Source organism: Chiloscyllium punctatum, chromosome 29 (assembly GCF_047496795.1).
Source record: "Chiloscyllium punctatum isolate Juve2018m chromosome 29, sChiPun1.3, whole genome shotgun sequence".
NCBI lineage: Eukaryota > Metazoa > Chordata > Chondrichthyes > Orectolobiformes > Hemiscylliidae > Chiloscyllium > Chiloscyllium punctatum.
Genome location: NC_092767.1, coordinates 51274094 through 51295755, shown reverse-complemented (window position 1 = coordinate 51295755; position 21662 = coordinate 51274094).

The window sequence follows — 21662 nt, the reverse complement described above, 5'->3', positions numbered from 1 at the left end:
GCAGTTTTCAGCACGTTGGAAGATATAGACCTGAAGGAGATTTCACAGATAGCGATGGCTTTCGGGTCTGGTGGGGGCTACAAAGTAATGGGGATTGTAAAGAGTGGAGGTATTTACATAGAGAGTATTAGTGATTGGCAGAATTCACAAAAATGGGTCTGCAGGACACGACAGAAATCAGAAGGGTTGTATCAACCTGATGGTGCACACAGGCAGGAAAGCTTGTGGGGGGTTGGAGCAGCTCACCACGATAGGGAGGGGCATGGAGTCTGGAGATGATGCAGAAAGATTAATATGTTTAATGCTTCAGAACTCCACATAAGTCTGTCCTGGTTCCTTCTTTATGTTTCTGAACCGCTGTCGATACGCCTCTGTTACTAATCCATAAGCACTTTGGGGGGATGTGACTACAGTGTTTTTAAGGTTTTTGGTCTCCGACCGGTGCCTGCGTAGTCAGCTTTGTGATTCATTTTTACGTATTTTGTCGGTCACAAAGTAAGGTCGAACCTCCTCGTGGTTCCCCCTGGTAACGGCCTGGAAGAGGAAGCGAAACAGGTTGACAGTTTTATCTGTTGGAGAGTTTTAGTCTGGTTTTTACTGATGGTTTTACCTTAACCTTATGGTTGGTTTTACCTCGGTTTTAACCTGTACTTTGCTTTTCTGAAGATTTTATTGTTTTATCCCGTTGTTAAAGCATTACTCTGATCAGGCCGGCTAATACGACCTCATAGAAAAGGTACGAGACGGCTGGTGACCTTTCAGTCAGATTAAATCCAATTTTGGTGGAGGCGATTATGGCTAACACTGAAAATTCCGGTTGGGTGGGAAACCGGGGGAATAACCCCCCCGCACAGTTGTTATGGGCGGCACCGTGTGCTAAGTGTACTAGCCAAAAAAGGACTAGACAGTCTGTCTCAACCCAGACAGATGAGACCATAGTTATTACTCCGGCAAGGCTGTCCTTGGGCAGGCACAAGGAAGTCATTAAAAATATCAGGAGTAACTCGGACAGAATTCGAATTGAGGGCTTGATAGAGAAGGCCCCTCTACAGCCCAGTCTTTTTAACAGCCGGACTTATATTAATTCGAATTTTAAAGGGTCCACTGATTTTAGTCGTAATGGAGAATCGGAGCATAGTGAGGAGAGGAATGAAGGGATAGTCATCCACCCAATAAATAGGGAGACTGAAAAACTAGAATTAATAATTAATTATCCAATTGATAATTTTAGTTGTAATTATTGTAAAAATATTTATAATACAACAGGGTTATTTAGGAAACATTTAAAAGTGTGTCGGGGGATTAAATCGATTAGATTGAGAGGTAGCAAGTGTGGTTGGGAAGGGAGCTACCATGCGGTAGTTTGCCACTATTCTAAATGTAGTAAAACTAATAATGAGAATGTTAATGTAGAGGGAGAGGTAGCGGTAGAGAGTGATAAATCACATTGTTGTGAACTATGCCCATTAAAATTCAAGACAGTTAGGGTTTGAGTCAGCATGAGAGGCATGCACATCCCAATTTATGGAATGAAAAAAGGATAAAAGGAAAAATAGAAACCAAGGAAAAGGTGGTAAATAGTGGGAAAAGTAAGACAGGAGTATGGTCTGAGGAAGATATTGTAAAATTACAACAATTGGATTTGGAATTAAGGGGATGTAAAAATATTAATAAGCTCATCGCAGAAAAAATAGGAACTAAAACAGCTAAACAGATTTCAGATAAGAGAAGGTTATTAAATAAAAAAGAACAGAAGCCGCGAAGAGGATATGGGCATGGATCAGGAAGTAATACTCCATAATATGAGTGTGAATGAAGAAACAGATAATGAGGAAGTAGAAGTGGAAAGGATAGGTGACGGGGGAAGGCCTCTTGATAGTGATAATCAAGAGGGTAAGGGTAGAACAGATCATTTAGACCACAGTGATAAATCACTGGAGGATTTAATTAGAATAGTGGAAGATGAATTAGGTAGGAATAAAGTTAGTTTTAAGGAATATGAAATGATTATGGATAGAATTATGGTGAAAGTGGGAAAGGATAAAGAAGAGGTAACATCTAAGAAAAGGAGTATAAAATCGAAAGATAGTGGGCGAGGAAAGAGAGGAAAAGAGAATAATGCTAAAAGAAGGTACAGGAGGAAAAAAGGAAAGTTTAAGGAAATGCAAATTCTTTATAAGAAGAATAAGCAGCTTTTGGCAAGAACCCTAATGGGGGCTCCGTCGAAATGTAAATGTCCCCTTAGTAAGGAAGAGTTAGAAGAGTATTATAAAATAAGACTCTCTAGGGTTCATGAGAAAAACAATTTAAGAGGATTTGCTAAATATGAAAAAAGAGCTGAGGAATCTGATGATGTTGTCCTGTTGGGTCCGGTAATGGTAGACGACATCAATCAGGCTATTAAGGCGATGGACGTCGGTATCGCAGCTGGGCCGGACAGGATGACATTAAAAGATATAATTAAGATTTTTAATAAAGATAACACACTGCTACCTCGACTCTATACAATTTGGATTGAAACTGGTAAAATCCCAGATGAGATGAAATTGAGTCGGACCGTATTGATCCCCAAAGTAAATGATGAGGAGGAATTAAAGGATATAAATAACTGGAGGCCAATAACGATTGGACCAATTATGCTAAGATTATTTACCAAAATAATGGGGGGTAGGGTAAATGAAGTGATAAGTCTTAATAAAAGGCAAAAAGGTTTTATGACCTGCGTTCAGGGATGCGAGGAAAATATTAAAATTTTAGAAAATATTATTAAGGGATCAAAAAAGAGAAAGAAAGTTCTAGCAGTGGTCTTTGTAGACCTTGCCAAAGCATTCAATACGGTAGATCATAAATTAATTTTAACAGCCCTTAGGATACTCCATCTACCGGTTTTATTTATTAAATTAATAGCTAACTTATATGATAATAATTTTACGCAGATCGAGGGTTTTAATTGTAGAACAGAAAGAATTAGAATTTCAAGAGGTGTCTTTTAAGCAAAGGGATGCTTTGTCACCAATTCTTTTTTAATATAGTGATGGATGCTCTTATCACGACCATCGAAGAAAGGCAAAAAGGAATAATGTTAGGATCAGATGGGAAAAGCTGTCACTGTGCTACTTTAGCATTTGCAGATGACATAGCGTTAGTTAGCGATTCATATGAGGGAATGAAATACAATTTAAAACTAGTAGAAAGATTCTGTAATAATATGGGAATGGAGGTAAATGTTAAAAAAAGACTAAAGGGTTTTACTTTACTGTTAAAAATAAGACAATTATCTATAATGATACGGCAAATTGGAAATTCAATGACGGGGATATTCAATTTACAGAACCAGGTCAAACAGATAAATACGTAGGAGCTGAAATAGACCCGTGGATTGGCGTCAGTTAATCAGACTGGGAAGCTTAGTTGGAAAATTGGATTAGTAATTTAAAATCATTCCCCCTAAAACCGGTACAAACATTAGAGCTTTTAAAAACCTATTTTATACCAAGATTGTATTATTATTTAATTTTATCAGAATCCTCTATAAATTATCTTAACAAATTAGATAATATAATTAAGAAAGCTGCAAAAGAAATATTACATCTGCCGCAGTTGATCACGGATGGTGTTTTACATGCTAGATGTCGTGATGGTGGCCTTGCTTTGAATTGATTGGCGACCTTCATCCCAATTTCAATTATGAGAAAAGTCGGGACGCTCCACAGATCCTCGGATGAAATTTTGCATGCCTCGTTTCATTTTGAGGGTGAAAGTGTAGCTGAGAAGATGCGGAAATTGAGTAAATTAAAAAGGCTGGAATTGATTTGGAACCGGAACATTAATCGACAATTGGGAGAAAATGATACTATCGGAGAGTGTAGTGATGAGGAGTTGGAAGATTTCAGTAACACTAATTATGGCAACTGGAGATTAACGGAAGTCGATAGATGGATAGCCCTCCCATGTCAAGGAGCTGACGCTCATTACTACAAAAATGATAGTATTTCGAACAACTGGTTGAAGAAGGTTCCATTTATGAAAACATCAAAGGTAATTAATTCGATCTTATTGAGGACTAATCTATTTCCGACAAGGGCATCCTTGTTGTATGGAAGGCCTTTTAATGTTAAAGTCTGCAGAAGATGTAATGCAACCTCAGAGATATTGGCTCATATCTCTGGATGATGTCCCTATGTTAAGAATATGCGAATAAAAAGACACAATAGGGTGGCAGAAGAATTAACTAAATTTATTAGGAAGAATGAGTGGACAATTTTTATAGAACCAAGGATCAAGGATACGGCTGGGAAATTATGGATCCCGGACCTAATTTTTAAGAAAGACCAGCAAATCATGAGGGGCATGGAGAGGGTAGAGAGACAAAGTCTTTACCCTTGGGTGTGGGAGTCCAGAACAGAAGGGCATAGGTTTCTGGTTAGAGGGGAAAGATATAAAAGAGACTTAAAAGAGACTTAAGGACAATTTTTTTTCACACAGAGGGTCGTACGTGTATGGAATGAGCTGCCAGAGGAAGTGGTGGAGGTTGATACAAAGACATCCGGATAGGTATAGGAATAGGAAGGGTTTGCAAGAATATGGACCAGATGCTGGTAGGTGGGACTAGATTGGTTAGGATATCTGGTTGGCTTGGACAGAAGAGTCTGTTTCCATGCTGTACATCTCTTTAACTCGAAGAGGGGCAGAATGGTTCAATCAGAAATGATCCGTGGTTCAAATCATAATATCCTTCAGGTTCCACAATCCATTCTTGGTTCCATCTTGCAGGATCTATGAATCCCACTCTCTCTACACTCCTACAGGACCAACGTCTTTTCCTACATTAGTACCATTCTCCAGGTTCTGCAGCCCTTCCTACCTCTGTAACATGGCCCGGGTTCGACAACTCTTCCTTCCTCTGCAATGTTCCCCAGAAAGGGCACTGGAGGCCGGTGGCATTTACAGAGTTAGGGAGGGATATCGGGACTGGAGGATTTTGCAGACATTAAGAATATAGGGACTTGAGGAGGTTTCAAAGTATAAGAGTGTTGTAGGGACTGGAGAAAGTTACAAAGATAGGGATGGTTTCAGATTGGAGGATTCTTCGAAAAAAAAACTTTACATGGTTAAAGGCAGGATACTTAGCAATGTGCACAAAAAGAGGGTTCCTGTGTCCCTGAACTTACTACTCAAGTTGAGAGGGTTATAAGAAGGCGTACGCTGTGTTGGCTTTCATTAGCAGGGGATTGAGTTTAAGAGATCCAGGGTTTGCTGCAGTTCTATAGAGCCCCAGTTACACCACACTTGGAATACTGTGAACAGTTCTGTTCACCTCATTATAGGAAGGACGTGGAAGCTTTAAAGGCAGTGCAGAGGATACTTAGCAAGATGCTGCCTGGACTGTAGGGCATGTCCATTGAAGTTAGGCTGTGGAAGCTCAGGCTTTTCTAATCGGAGTGAAGAAGGAAGAATGGTAACATGATAGAGGTATGCAAGGTAATGAGAGGCATCGATTGCGTGGATAACCAGAGACAACTTCCCATGACAAAATGGCTATCAAAAGGGGATATATTTTTAAGGTAATTGGCAGAAGATTTAGCTTAGATGTCAGAGGTAAGTTATTTCACAGAGTGTGGTGGGTGCGTGGAATGGACTGCCAGCCATGGTAGTAGATTCAGATACATTACGGACAGCAAAGCAACTCTTGCATAAGCACAGCGATTATAGTAAAATGTAGGGTATGTAAGTTAGTTTAGTCTTAAGAGTAGGATAAAAGGTCATCACAATATCGAGGGCTGAAGGGCCTGTACTCGGCTGTCCTATTCTATGTTCTAAATAGCGATGGTTATGATGGCAGGAAGAAGTTTCGGGAAGCTGGAGAGGATGGGGTCTGAATGAAGAAACACAAAGAGGAGGCGTTGCTAAGGTCGTATGAAGTAACAGAGACAGAGGATTGTGGGGACTGGAGGTGGTTTTACAGGGAGGGAGGTGCATAGAGCCACAGGAGGTTACAGAAATGTGGGGAGCTGTAGGGCCGACAGGGATTTCATGGAGCTGGGGAAGTTGGGAGGAATGGAGCAGTTTACAGGGATAAGGATGTTGGTAGGATGGGGTGTTTTACACAGACAGGAATGTTTCAGGTGAATGGAGCTGTGTACAGAGATAAAGTGGGTTGCACAGATTGGAAAAGCAAATAGACATATGCAGCGTAGTTGTGACTGAAGATGTTTATAGATACAGGAAGGCTTAGCTTCTGCAGGTTAGTTAGACATGGAGGGTGTGGAATCATACAGATTTTCCAGTGATAAAAACAGCAATTTTGTTTGGAGACAGTTTCACAGATTAGGGAGCATTAGTAACCTCCTCCAGTTTGGTCAGAGTGGGAAGGGTTGTAGGGGAGGGTGATGTTTACACATGGAAGAGCTGGAGAAGATTGTGGAAATGAGTAGATGGATGGAGACACTGGAGGAGCTTACATTGACAGGGTGGGTGCTTGCAATGAAAAGATATCACATAGATAGTGGGTCTTGTAGGAACTGTATTGAAAGAGTCACAGGCATTGGAATGACTTCTGCAGATTGGGAGTGTTACAGGGACTGAGAGGATTGTAGGGTCTCCACAGATTGATCGTGTCTTTAAGAATAGAAGAGTTTATGTAGATATTGATAGCTTATACACAATGCATGCAGTCTTCATTTTAAGATGAGAGCTTTATTATCCCTCATCAGCCAAGGATCCCTAACCCTGCCAGCTTTTCCCTTTACCCCAATGGGGCATACTAGCCCTGGATTCTTGATATCACACTTTGAAAAGCCTCCCATTTGCCAGTTGTTCCTTTTCCTTCAAACAGACTCACCAAATCGATTAGAATCATAATGTGGAGGTGCCGGTGTTGGATGGAGGTGTACTAAGTTAAAAATCACCCCACATTCGGTTCCAGTCCAACCGGTTTATTTGAAAGCACGAGCTTTCCGAGCACTGCTTGTTCATCAGGTGGTTGTGGGGCACAATCCTAATGCATAGAATTTCGAGCAACAGGATGGGAGTAACATGGAATATAATAGCAAACAAATTTAATTTAAGCCTTTCATCTATTACAGTGATCACCAGCGCTTCCAAAGCAAGTTGGACTACAACCGGCTGTTATGCAATTTTAAATTCACGGCATTGACGCTGGCCAGCTCCTGCCTAATGGCCCCCAAGCCTGGCCCTGTTTCAGTTTTCCTCTTCAATTGTGGACCTCTCCTATCTTTTTCCATAACTATGTTAAAACGAAGACAACTGTGGGCACTGGACCGAAAGTGCTCACCGAATGACACTTCAGTCTCTTGCCCGACCTAGTTTTCTGAGGGAAGGCCTTGTGTTGCACCTGCCTGAGTAGAGTAGGGCCCTCTGCATTTTGATTTAGGAACCTTTCTTGGACACATTTGAAAAATTGCTCTCCTTCCAGTTCTTTTATACTCTGGCTGGTCCAGTCAATACAGGGAATATTAAAATCTCCAGCCTGCACTCCTCTATTATTCCTATAGTTATCTGTAATCTCTCTACACAGCTGCTCCTCTGGTATCTGTTGGGTCTACAACAGTCTACAATACAGTCCCAAAAAAGTGACCACCCCCTCTTTTTTCTAACTGCTAACCATGTGACCTCATTTGATGACCACTTAAGAACATCCTCTCTGAACACTATGGCTATGTCTTCCCTTATCAAGACGACAAGTCTCTTCCTTCACCCCCTCACATACTTGTCCTATCACTCCCATAGTTTCTTTATCCTGGAACACTGAGCTGCCAGTCCTGCCCTTCTCTCAGCCATGTTTCTGATATGGCTATTATATCCCAGTCCCCAGAGCTAATCCATGCTCTGAGCCCATCTGCCTTACCAGTCAGGCCTCGTGCATTGAAATTAATGCGCTTTAAACCAGAAGTCTTGACTTTGCCTTGACTGTGTCTCTGGGTATCTTAAATGGGAAACTTGCTCTCGATGGCTGATGTATTTTCCCCTGACAGGTTGCTGGTCCCTCTCTTATTCAGAGTCCCTACCCCCTGCCAAACTAGTTTACACCCTCCCGGGTAACGTGAACAAATCACCCAATAGGGATGCTGGTGCTCCTCTGCTTCAAATCTAACCTGTCACCTCTGCCCCAGAAGAGGTCCCAATAATTCAAGAACTGACAAGCCTGCCCACCTGAAGAACTCCTCAATCACATATCCGTCTGGCCTATCTTTTTGTAATTCTATCCTCACTGGCACACATTAGGGGGGGTAATCGGGAAAGGTCTCCTGAGGTCTTGCTTTTTAACTTCTTACCAAGCTGAGTGGGGTTCTTCCGGGTGCTCCGCTTTCCTCCTACAACCCAAAGATGTACAGGTTAGGCGAATGGGCCATGCAGAATCGCCCATAGTGTCAGGTGCGTTAGTCAAGGGTAAATATAGGGAAGGGGAATGCGTCTGGGTGAGTTACGCTTTGGTGGGTCGGTGTGGACTTGTTGGGCCAAAGGGCCTGTTTCTATAATGTAGCATTTCTAATCCATTCAAACTACCTGTGCACATTTCAGAAGACCCCATCCCTTTGTTTAAGTATGGCATGTGTGCCAATTGTACAATGACCTCTGGCTGTTCATGCTCCCCCTTCAAAATGTTCTGCAACTGCTCAGAGATATTCTTGACCCTGGTACCCGGGAGGGGGCAGACCATCCTGGGGTCGCTTCTGTAGACACACAGTCTCCTGCTTGTCCCCCTCACAACGGAGTCACCTATCGGTTTCAATAGTATCAGTATCTCCTATCAGTATCATTCGACAGAGACTGTGAGGACCAACCTGCAGTTGGGTCTATATTCTGAAAGTGGGAGTATTTTAAAGTGATACAGTGAGAATTCAGGGCCAGCGTGTCCCTGTCAAGAGAACAGTAAAGGCCACATGTCCAGCAAACACTGATTCAGCGATATTGTCAGTTTCATAAAGAAAGTACAATGCAATAAAAACAGGTGAAGCTCTTCAAAATTTCATCGAGTGAAAGGGGATTGTCGAAAATGAAAGGCAAACAATAGACAAGAAATATATTTAGCAGATATGATTGAGGAAAAGCCACAAGGTATTTTATCAGCTTGTTAGAGTAAGAGGATTACTGGGGAAAGAGTGGGGCCTGTTAGAATCCAAAGGGACAATCTGTACATGGAGACAGAGGAAGTAGGTGAGGTCTTGAATGAATACTTCCCATCTGTATTCACACAGGAGAAAGGCATTGTAGCCGGGGATTTAAGTGGAACGGTGGGTCCCAGAACATGTTAAGGACAATAAGGAGGAGGTATTAAATGTTATCACAGGCATAAAAGGTAGCGAAATCCCCAGTGCCCAATGAGATGTATCTCAGGCTGCTGTGGAAGGTGAGGGAGCAGATTGCTGGGGCCCTGGCAGAGAAATGTAATACTTCGCTGGCCACAGGTGAAATTCAAGAAGGGCAGCAGGGATAGGCCAGGTATTTAGAGTGTATAGCCCAACATCAGTGCGAGGGAAATTATTGGAAACAATTGTGACGGTCAATTTGAATCAATAGTTGGAAGGTAGGGATCGATTAGGGATACTCAGTATGGATTTGGTAGTAGATCCTGTCTGATGAATTCAGCTCATTTTCCTTTGAAATTACAATTAAAAATATTGATAAGTGCACTGCAGATGATATGGGTTCCATGGAGTTCATTAAGGTCTTTGACAAAGTCCCACATGGAGGGCTCATCCAAATAGGAAGAGCCCATGGGATCCAAAGCAAGTTGGCAAATTGGATCCAAAATTGGTGGAAGATTGGTTTTGTGATTGAAAGCCTTTGCCCAGTGGGTGTACCCCAGGGATCTGTGCAGCAACCGTTGCTGTTTATTATGGACATTCATGAGTTGGATGTGAAAGCAGAAGGTATCATTAGTAGGTTTGCAGATGACATGAAAGGTGAGGGTGTTGTCCACAGTGAGGGGGATGGTCTCAGGCTACAGTCTGAAGGTTGAGGCTGGATCAGAATTTCAAGAGAGTCATTTCAATTGACAAGGCAGGCAAGAGCACAGCAGGCGATGAGGGAAAACTGATGTATTAAGCTGCATTTACTTTGATATAAAATGCCTGACAGGAAAGGCAGATGAATGTACGGCATGGATAGGAACATGGGACTGCGATATCACAGGAATTACAGGGGTACAGCTGAGGGAAGGATAGGCCAAGCAGCTTAATGTTCTGGGGTACAGATGCTACAGGAAGAACAGAAGGAGAGGCATTGGAGGAGGAGGAAGAGGAGCGGATGTTTTAATCAGTGAAAACATCACTGCAGAATTTAGAGAGGATATTCCTGTCGATCGCACAGTGAAGCTGTAATAGTACAAATGTGTCGGTCAGTTTGATATGACGGTACTACAGGCCCTCAGCAGTCAGCAGGAATTTGAGCAACAGATATGTGGGGGATGTCAGATATTTGGTCCTCAAGACGTGACATAGGTACAGTGTTGGAGGGACAGCACAGTACAGAAAGTTCCCAGCCAGCATTACAACCCACTCATGGGAAGCCTGCTTTCCCCTCTGTGGTACTGATGCTCACTAAGACAGCACAGGCCTGGATTGATAACTGTGACACCCTCGGTGCCAACTTATTACAACAAAACTTACAGTCGGGGTAGTGACTGAGCCTGGGTATGTCTTCAATGTGGCGACGGACGATACACCCAGCAGTTGGGAAGTCTGTTTGTCAGGAACTTCCTGAGTACCGACAGGAGACAGAGAGATAGACAGAATGGGAAATTAGACTGATGCAGTCAGGGTTACATATGGAGAATGGCACTGAGTTCCACAGAGATCTGGAAAATCCCAGTCTCCATCTATGGCTAGTGCTGCTGCGTCCCTCTGGAGTGGAAAATTCTGTTGGCTCAGGATCTGCAGTAGTTGCAAAAGTGTGAGGCACTGACAGAGGCAGCAATTAGACCTCACAGTGAAGGATACGACATGGAGAGAGATTGAGTGATAGCACTAGAGTGCAGGAAGATGGCAGGATCGCATAATTGTGTCGGAAGAACAGGTTTTGCTTCATGATGCACTGGTATAACTGGTCAGTGTTGAGCAACCAGTAGCAGACGAAGTGATGGCCGAGTGGTATTATTGCTAGAGCATGTATCCCAAAACTCAGCTAATGTTCAGGGGAGGCAGGTTTGAATACCACTTTCTGAAATGGTGGAATTTTAAATGAATATACTTTAAAAAAATTGGAATTAACAATCCATAAATAAGTATTGATAAAAATCCAAACACTTGACCTTCAGAGAAAGACAACAGTTCACTCTCATGTGGTCTGCAGGGCAGACCCACAGCAAAGTGTTTGCCTCTCAATTACCCTCTGAAATGGGTGAGCCAGCTGCTTAGCTCAAGGGCAGCAAGGGATGGGCAATAAAGGCTAGTCAGCCACAGACACCCACAATCCATACCTGATTTTTAAGAAGTCCATTCAGATTGTTCCACTGGAACCGTGCTGGGATCAGTGTTCTGGCCAATCACGTCGGTAGGTTTATGGACAGGGTTTTAAACGGACAGAGAGGACGCAGGGACAGGGTCCAGGTGAAAGGAGCTCTCCAAATCCAAAAAGAAAAGGTGAAGCATCAGAGCAGCATGGGGATGTGGCTGAAGGCAATCAGAAAGGAACAGGATGGGACAAAGTTTAACTAAAACTTTACATCAGCAAATCGATTTATGACAGGAAATTGTGGGAAAGAGTAAATTATGTTTTATTTTAATGGACAAAGTCTCTGCATCAAGGTAGATGGATTTGTGACACAGAGATATAAGAGATTTAGACACCAGAGAGATGTGGTTGCAGGGTGAACAAAAGGTGGAAATTAAATATTCAATGGATCACAACCTTGCGGAAACTCATAAAATAGACGACGCTAACAATAATGGATAAGAAAGGCATCACAGAGAAAGCATTTGGCATCAGATCATGAAGTAGAGTCAGTCTGATTGTAAATTCTGGCTATTACTTGCCAAGGACACAAGCAGCAGAACAGTTTTAGACCACCGAACAGTATTTCATTGCCCATCACTGCAATAAGCAGGAATTCAATGGAATTTTTAATAAAGGCACTGTAAAAATTTAGTGAAACGTCAATATTCGCATAATATGGAACAATCACACTGACAAGAGTAATATTGGAAGGGGAGTACAGAGAATTTTTTTCAGTGTTTCTTTGATTAACACGTTGTGCAACTGGCTAGGAACATAACGATCACAGAGCGACAGTTGTGTGATGACACTTCGTGAATGAGTCATGTCACTTGTAGAGATCCTCTGGGAAATTGTGATAAAGTGCAGTTTAAAGAAATATAAAGTTTTAAAGTGAATCACAGAAAGGACAAACTATAACTAGAAACAAAAATAGACAATAACATGAGTTTGAGAGGAGAACTGACCAAGGTTAACAGGCTGAATAGACTGAAACATGTGTCTGAAAATAAACAGTGGAAAACACTTGAAGGAACAGTGTAAAACACTCAAAAGGTCATTCCACTGAAACAGACCATATCTCAGCAAGAAATCCCCACCGGTCCCTCACTCAGGACAAAATGGATCATATTAGATTAACAGGCTGAGAAGATCACCACAAAGTACTTAAAACCCTGAAATGAGAGTGTGTTTAGGAGTAAGTTTTGAAGGGATTGTAAAGGGTCTGCTAGCAGGGGGAGGGCAGTGGGAAGGGGAATCATTGTCAGGGTTTAATGACACGATAGGAACAGGGAGAGGTGAAGGTGCCGGAGGTAGTGAGAGTGTTACAGAGAGTGGTCCGGACCTGAATAGTGTTACAAAGCCAGTAAGGATTGCTGCAGCTGTGAGGTGTGTCAGAGGTAAGGAGGGACATATGTATTTTTATTTATTTTTTCATGGGATGTGGGTGTCACTGCCTAGACCAGCATTCTTTGACCCCATGCTAATTACCCAGAGATTGCTGGGGCCCGGGTGGATATATTTAATACTTTGCTGGCTACAGTTGAAGTGCTGAATGACTGGAGGGTAGCTAATGTGGTTCCTTTGTTCAAGAAGGGCAGCAGGGATAGGCCAGGTAATTACAGAGTAGACAGTCTGACAGCAGGGGGAGGGAAATTATTGGAAACAATTGTGAGGATGAATCAACACTTGAAAAGATAAGGATCAACTCGGTTTAGTCATCACGGATTTGGCAGAGGGAGATACCGTCTGAGGAATTCAGTTCAGTTTTTTTGAAATGGTGCTTAAGTATATTGATGAAGACAGTGCAGATGATGTGGTTTACATGGACTTGACTAAGTCCTTATATAAGATCCAACATGGAAGGCTGGTCCAAAAGTACTAGGTTCCAAGGCAAGTTGGCAAATTGGATGCAAATTTGGTGGATAGCATACTTTCACCACCGGGTGTACCACAGGGATCTGTGCAGGAACCATTACTGGTTATTCTGTCAAATAGTAACTTTGAAGTGAAAGCAGAAGGTATCAAGAGTAGGTTTGCAGATGACATGAAAGGTGAGGGTGTTGTTCACAGTGAGGAGGATGGTCTCCTTCTGCAGTCTGATGTCAATCGAATGATAATTGAAGCAGAGTTTAGTTCTGATGGAAGTGAGGGAATACTCTGTGGGAGGTATGATAAGCGAAGTACAGACATAATAAACGGTAGGTCCTTGCAGAGTACTGAGGAATACAGGGACCTTGGTGGACAAGTCATAGATCCCTGAAGGTGTCAGCACAGGGAGTCAGGGTGGGAATGGCATCTCAACTGGGAATGGGAGGGGGACCCATATCCTGGTGGGGTGAGTTGCTAGAGCTGCTTGAGAGGATATAACCCAGTCTGGCAGGGTGTTGGACCTTAAACAGTCGTAAGGCCAGAAAGAAGATTGAGGCTGGTACACAAGTTAAAGAGAGCGGTTTCAAAAGACAAGGCAGGCAAGAACATAGCAGGAAATGGGGGAAATCTGGTTATTAAATTACATGTACTTCAATTCAAGGGGCCTGACAGCTAAGGAAGATGAACTCAGGGCATGGACTGGAACATCAGACTGGGAGATTATAGTTATTACAGAAACACAGCTGAGGGAGGGGCAGGATTGGAAACTCATTGTTTCAAGGTAGAGGGACTGCAGGAAGCATCGAAGGGGAGGCAAGAGTGGTTGTGTGGTGGTGGGTTTTGACTGCATGAATCATCACAGCAGTACTTAGAGAGGATATTCCTGTGGGATCGCCAAGAGAAGCTATGTTAGTAGAACTGAGAAATAAGAATGGGTCATCACTTTGACACGACCGTACTGCTGACCCCGAATAATCAGTGGGAGACTGAGGAACAAATATAAGAAACTAAGGAGCTCAAAAATAGTCTGAGGAGAGCCAGGAGGGGGCACGAGAAAGGCTTGGCAGAACGGATTAGAGAGAACACAAAGGCATTTTACACTTATGTGAGGAATAAAAGAATGGTCAAAGAAAGAGTTGGGCCGATCAGGGATGGCAGAGGGAATTTGTGTGTGGAGTCTAAGGAGGTAGGGGAAGCCCTAAATGAGTTTTTCGCTTCTGTCTTTACGAAAGAAACCAACCTTATAGTGAATGAAACCTTTGAAGAACAGGTGTACATGCTGGAATGGATAGAGATAAAGGAAGCTGATGTGCTGAAACTTTTGGCAAACATTAAGATTGACAAGTCGCCAGGCCCGGGCCAGATTTGTCCTTGGCTGCTTTGGGAAACGAGAAATGCAATTGCTTCCCCACTTGCGAAGATCTTTGCATCCTCGCTCTCCACTGGGGTCGTACCTGAGGACTGGAGAGAGGCAAATGTAATTCCTCTCCTCAAGAAAGGAAATAAGGAAATCTCCGGCAATTACAGACCAGTAAGTCTCACGTCTGTCGTCTGCAAGGTGTTAGAAAGTATTCTGAGGGATAGGATTTAAGACCATCTGGAATAGCATGGCTTGATTAAATGCAGTCAACACGGCTTTGAGAGGGATAGGTCATGCCTCACAAACCTTATCGAGCTCTTTGAGGATGTGACTAGAAAAGTTGATGAGGGTCAAGCTGTGGTGTATATGGACTTCAGCAAGGCATTTGATAAGGTTCCCCATGGTAGGCTCATTTATAAGGTCAGGAGGAATGGGATTCAGGGGAACATAGCTGTCTGGACACAGCATTGGCTGGCCAACAGAAGACAGCGAGTGGTAGTAGAAGGAAAATATTCTGGAAAATAGTCTGTGGTGAGTGGTGTTCCATCGAGATCAGTCCTTGGGCCTCTACTGTTTGTAATTTTTATTAATGACTTGGATGATGGGATTGAAGGATGGGTCAGCAAGTTTGCAGACAATACAAAGATTGGAGGTGTCATTCCCAGTATAGAGGGCTGTTGTAGGCTGTAGCGGGACATTAGCAGGATGCAGAGATGGGCTGAGAGGTGGCAGATGGAGTTCAACCTGGATAAATGCGAGGTGATGCATTTTGGAAGGTCGAATTTGAAAGCTGAGTACAGAATTAAGGATAGGATTCTTGGCAGTGTTGAGGAACAGAGGGATCTTGGTATGCAGGCACATAGATCCCTTAAAATGGCCACCCAAGTGGACAGGGTTGTTAAGAAAGCATATGGTGTTTTGGCTTTCATTAACAGGGGGATTGAGTGTAAGTGTCGTGAGATCTTGTTGCAGCTCTAAATAACTTTGGTTAGACTGCACTTGGAATACTGCGTCCAGTTCTGGTCGCCCTATTATAGGAAAGATGTGGATGCTTTGGAGAGAGTTCAGAGGAGGTTTACCAGGATGCTGCCTGGACTGGAAGGCTTATCTTATGAAGAGAGGTTGACTGAGCTCGGACTTTTTCCATTGGAGAAAAGGAGGAGGATAGGGGAACCTAATTGAAGTATACAAGATAATGAGAGACATACATAAAGTCGATAGCCAGAGACTATTTCCCAGGGCAGAAATGACTAACACGAGGGGTCATAGATTGAAGCTGGTTGGAGGAAAGTATAGAGGGGATGTCAAAGGGGGGTACTTTACACAGAGAGTTGTGAGAGCATGGAATGCGTTGCCAGCAGCAGTTGTGGAAGCAGGGTCATTGGGGATATTTAAGAGACTCCTGGATATGCATATGGTCACAGAAATTTGAGGGTGCATACATGAGGATCAGTGGTCAGCACAACATCGTGGGCTGAATGGCCTGTTCTGTGCTGTACTGTTCTATTTTCTAAATATGTCGGGAGATCTCAAATACCAATCATAATAATAGGGCTGTTAAGGTAGGGGTTTTTGAACTTTTCAAACCTAGACTGGGACTGCCAGTGTTCAGTGTTTGCAAGGGAGGAATTTGGTAATTGTGTTCCAGAAAACTCCCAATCAATATGTAAATGGCCTGAAAAGAGAAACGGCAAAACCTGACCTCCCCTTGGGAAATAAGGTAGGAAAGGGACTGAGGCGTTAGTGGGAAAGCATTTAGCCAAAGTGACCACAGTTCAATTAGTTTGAAAATAGCTATGGAAAAGTACAGACCTGGTCCACAAGTTCAAGTTATAAAATAGGGCCAGATCAATCTTAATTGTCTTAAGCAGGAACTTTCAAAAGGTGATTGGGGAGTCTATCTGGAGGGAAAGGGAAGTCTGGCAAGTGACAATATTTTAAAAGTGAGATAAATTGAACGATCATTGCCAGCATGTTCCTGTTTGTGTGCAGCTCAATAAGTGATGGTGATGGTGGCGGACTGTGTAATGGAGTGAGCATTGTGTTGGAGAGTGTGTGGTGAAGTGAGAGTGATGGTGGACGAATGTGCAAAAATATGAGGATAAGGGTGGAGGTGTGTGAAAGGAAGTGAGCATGACGATGGGGGAGTGTACAGGGGAGTAATCGTGATGGTTGGGGCGTGAGCTGGAAAGAGAGTATGATGGCGGGACACCACTGGAATGAGTGAGAGAAAAGACTGAGGTGCAAACAGAGAAGTGATCTTGATGGTGAGGAATTGTGCAGGTGAGTGACTACGACTCTGGGTGCATGTACAGGAGAGTGAGTGTTATGGTGGAGCAGTGTGCAGGGGAATGGGTAAGAATGTAGGAGAGCGTGTCAGGGGATGACTTTGCTGCTTAGCAAGTGTGCATGATAGCGAGCATGATGGCGGGGAGGTGTGCGGGTGAGTGAGCATTACAGTGGGGGTATATGCACAGTGAGTGGCACATTGGTAGATGAAGCGTGAGAATGAGCGTGACTTTTGGAGATCATGTGGGGTACTGGTGAGGGAGCACAGTAGTGAGTGTAATAATGGGGGATTGAGTGAGGAAATGAGTGTGATGGTGCAGGGGCGTGAGGGTTGTTGTGAGTGTGACAGTGTAATGAAGTGAGCGCGAATGTAAGCGTGACTGTGACGGAATGAGTGTGAGGGGGTTAAGGTGACAGTGATGAAGTGAATCTGAGAGGTTCACAGTTACGTTCACTGAGTGAGTGAGACGATGTCAGGGTGACAGTGATGGAATGAGTGTGAGGTGGTCAGGAAGACGGTGACAGAGTGACTGTGAGGGGGCAAGGTTGATGGTCATGGAGTCAGTGTCAAGGGATCAGGGTGACAGTGAGGGTGTGAGTGTGAGGGGGTCAAGCTGACAGTGTCAGAGTGAGTGTGAGGCGGTCAGGGTGACTGGGATGGAGGGCGTTTGTAGGGTTCACAGTGATGGTGACGGATTGTGCGTGAGGAGGTCAGGGTTACTGTGATGGAGTGAGTGTGAAGTGGTCAGGAAGGAATTGACAGTGTGAAGGGGTCACGGTTACTGTGATGGAGTGAGTGTGTGCTATTCACGGTGATGGTGACGAAGTGTGTGTGACATGGTCTGCGTGACAATGAGGGAGTGGGTTTGGGGGTTCAGGGTGACAGTGACGGAGTGAGTGTGAAGTGGTCTGGGCAATGGTGATGGAGTGAGTGTGAGTGGGTCAGGGTTCTTATAACTGAGTGAGTTTGCGGGGTTCATGGTAACAGTGATGGACCGAGTGTGAGGTGGCCAGGGTGACAACGTGAGTCTGAGTTGGCAGGATGACTTTGAGAGTTTGAGTGGGAGGGAGCTAGGATGGCGAGGCGGACTGTGTATGATTGGGTTTGTGTGGCAGAGTGAATGTGTGTGTTCAGGGTGATGGTGACGAAGTGAGTGTGAGGTGGTCAAGGTTACAGTGATGGAGTGAGAGTGAAATAGTCGGGTGACAGTGAGGGATGGAGTGTGAAGTGTGCAGGATGAGGGGAATGGAGTGAGTGTTAGGGGTGAGGGTGACGGAGGGAATCTGATGGGGACAGGGTGAGTGTGACAGACTGAGTGTTAGGAAGTCAGGATGAAAGTGATGGAGTGCATGTGAGTGGGTCAGGTTGGCAGTTACAGAATGTGCGTGCGTCTGATGAGGCCAGGGTGATGGAGACAGAGTGAGATTCAGCGAGTGAGGGTGAAAGTGACTGAGTAAGTGTGATCTGTTTAGATGACGATAACAGAGTGAGAGAGAGATGTTCGGGGTAATGGTAACAGAGTGAGACTGAGGGGTTCAGGGTGACAGTGACGGAGTGTGACTGAGGGCGTCAGCGTCATGGTGATGGAGTGAATGTGATGGCGTGAGGGCAATGGTGATGGAGTGAGTGTGAGGTGGTCAGGGTGATGGTGATGGAGAGATTGAGGGTGCCAACGTTACTGAGATGGAATGAGACTGAAGGCTTCAAAGTGACCGTGATGGACTGAGCGTGAGGGACTCGGGATGATGGTTAGAAAGTGAGTGTAAGGGGGTCAGGGTGACAGTGATGGAGTGAAAACGAGAGGGTCAATATGACAGTAATGGAGTGAGTGTGAGTGGCTCAGGTTACACTGATGGAGTGAGCGTGAGCGGGTTAGGGTGACAGTAATGGAGTGAGTGTGAATGGCTCAATTTTCAGTGATGGAGTGAGTGTAAGGAGAAGTTTGTGCTGAAATGGCCTCAGTGTGATTGGGTCAGGGTGACAGTGACAGAGAGGGTGTCAGTGTGTGCGTGCACCAGTGAAAAACAGAGTGTAAGGTGGTAAGTATGACGGGGGTGGAGTGATAGTTAGTAGGTCAAGGCAACGGAGTGAGTGTGAGGGGGTCAGGGTTGCAGTGATGATCTGAATGTGATCAGATCAGGATGAGGGCCGTGGAGTGAGAGTGAGGCAGGTAAGAGTGATAGTGACAGAGTGTGTATGAGTGGGTCAGGGTGATGTTGACAGAGTAAGTGTGAGAGGGTCAGACTGACAACAGCAGAGAAAGTGGGAGGCAGTCAGGTTCACAGAGTATGAGGGGGTCAGGGTGACACAGAGAATGTGATGGGTGATGGTGACGATTATGGAGTGAGTGTGAGAATATCAGGGTGACAAAGTGAATATCAGGGATTCAGGGTGATAGTGAAAGAGTGAATGTTGGTGAGTCAGGGAGACAAAGGTGGAGTGAGTGTGAGGGAGTCAGTGGGTCACTGACGCAGTAAGTGTTTGGGGTCAGTCTGACGGTGATGGAGTGGGTGACAGAGAAGGAGTTATTGTTACAAGGTCGAGGTGACAATGATGGTTTGAGTGTGAGGGTGTCAGGGTGACGGAGTGAGTGTAAGGGGGTCATGGTGAAGGTGATGGAGTAGATTGACGTCGTCAGGGTGACAGTGATGCAGTGAGTGTGAGAGGGTCTTGGTGACAGTGACCGAGTGTGTGTGAGGGGAAGAAGGTTAGGCTGATAGTGACGGAGTGAGTGTGAGGAGATCCCAGGGATAAAGGCGGAGTGGTTATGAGGAAATCGGGTTGATGCAGTGAATGTCATGTGGCGAGGATGACAAAGATGGAGTAAGTGTTATTTGGCCAGGGTGACGTCAACGGAGTGAGTCTGACGGGTAATAGTTCCAGAGTGAGTGTGGGGGAGGGGTCAGGGTGACAATGACCATTTGCCTGTGAGTGTGTCTGAGTGACTGTGACAGAGTGAGCGTGAGGTGGCCAGGGTAACATTGACAGAGTGAGTGTGAGGTGATAGTTTTTATGTGAGTGTGAGAGTGTTAGGTTGACGATGATGGAGTGAGCGTGAGGTGGACCAGTTGACAGTGATGGAATGAGTGTGTGAGTTTCAGGGTGACTTTGGTGGAGAAAGTGTGAGGTGGTCAGAGTTTCAGAGATGGAGTGAGAGTGTGTGAGTAGCCAGGGTGACATTGACACAGTGAGTGTGATGTTCAGGGTAGTAGTTCCAGTGTGAGTGTGATGGGTACACAGGGATGGTGAGGGAGGGTGCCTGATAAGGTCAGGTTGATAGAGATGGAGTGAGCGTGAGGGATTCAGGGTTATGGCGATGATATGCTTCTGAGGGGGTCAGGGTGACGTTGAGGAAAAGAATGTGAGCGGGTTGGCGTGACTGTACGAGTATGACGGTGGGCGGGGTAGGGATGATGAAGTGATCAGCGGGGGGACAGGGTGCCAGTGAGGGTGACTGACGAAGTGTGAGGGAGCCAGGTTGGAAGTGATGGAGTATATGTGATCACGTCAGGGTGAGGGCGATGTAGTGCGTTTGAGGCGGGTTAGTGTGATGGTGAGCTAGTGACCGTGAGGTAGTCACAGTGACAGCGACAGAATCAGTGTAAATGGTCAGGGTTACAATAAAGGAGTAGTGTGGAGGGGTCAGGGTGATAGTGACGGAGGGAGTGTGAGGGGGTCAGGGTAACAGTGACCCAGTTGAGTGTGGGGGTGTCAGGGTGACAGTGATGGAGTGAGTGTGAGGAAAGAAATTTGACAGTGACATTCATGGAGTGAGTGTTTGTGTTTCAGGGTTACAGTGATGGAGAGAGTTTGAGGATGCTAGTCTTACTGTAATAGAGTGAGATTGAGGGGTTCAGGGTGACAGTGATGGAGTGAGACTGAGGATGTCAGGGTGGCAGTGATGGACTGAGTGTGAGGAGGTCAGTGTGACAGTGAAAAATGAGCATGTAGGGATCAGGGTGATGGTGATAGAGTGAGCGTGAGATGGTAATAGTGACAACGGTGGACTGAGTCTAATGGAATTAGTGTGACTTGACAACAGTGGCACGGTGGCACAGTGGTTAGCACTGCTGCCTCACCGCGCCAGGGACCTGGGTTCAATTCCCGCCTCAAGCGACTGACTGTGTGGAGTTTGCACATTCTCCCCGTGTCTGCGTGGGTTTTCTCCGGGTGCTCCGGTTTCCTCCCACAGTCCAAAGATGTGCAGGTCAGGTGACTTGGCCATGCTAAATTGCCCGTAGTGTTAGGTAAGGGGTAGATGTAGGAGTATGGGTGGGTTGCGCTTCAGCGGGGCGGTGTGGACTTGTTGGGCCGAAGGGCCTGTTTCCACACTGTAAGTAATCTAATCTAAGGTGAGTGCCAGGGAGTTGAGGATGACAGTGACTGAGTGAGTCTGGAGGTAAAGTGTGATGGACATTGTGATAGTGCGAGGGGTCAGGGTGACAGTGAGGGAATGAGTGTGATGGGGACACCGTGACAGTGACTGAGTGTTTATGAGGTGGTCAGATTGCCTGTGACTGCGTGAGTTTGAGGGGCTCATAGTGACAGTGACTGTGAGTGTGAAGGGGCCTGGGTGACAGTGACGGGGTGTTTATAAGGATGGTCAGTGTGATGGAGTGAGTGAGAGGGCTGCGGGTAACAGTGACAGAGGAAGTGTGAGGGGTTTAGGGTGATCCTTGGCGATTG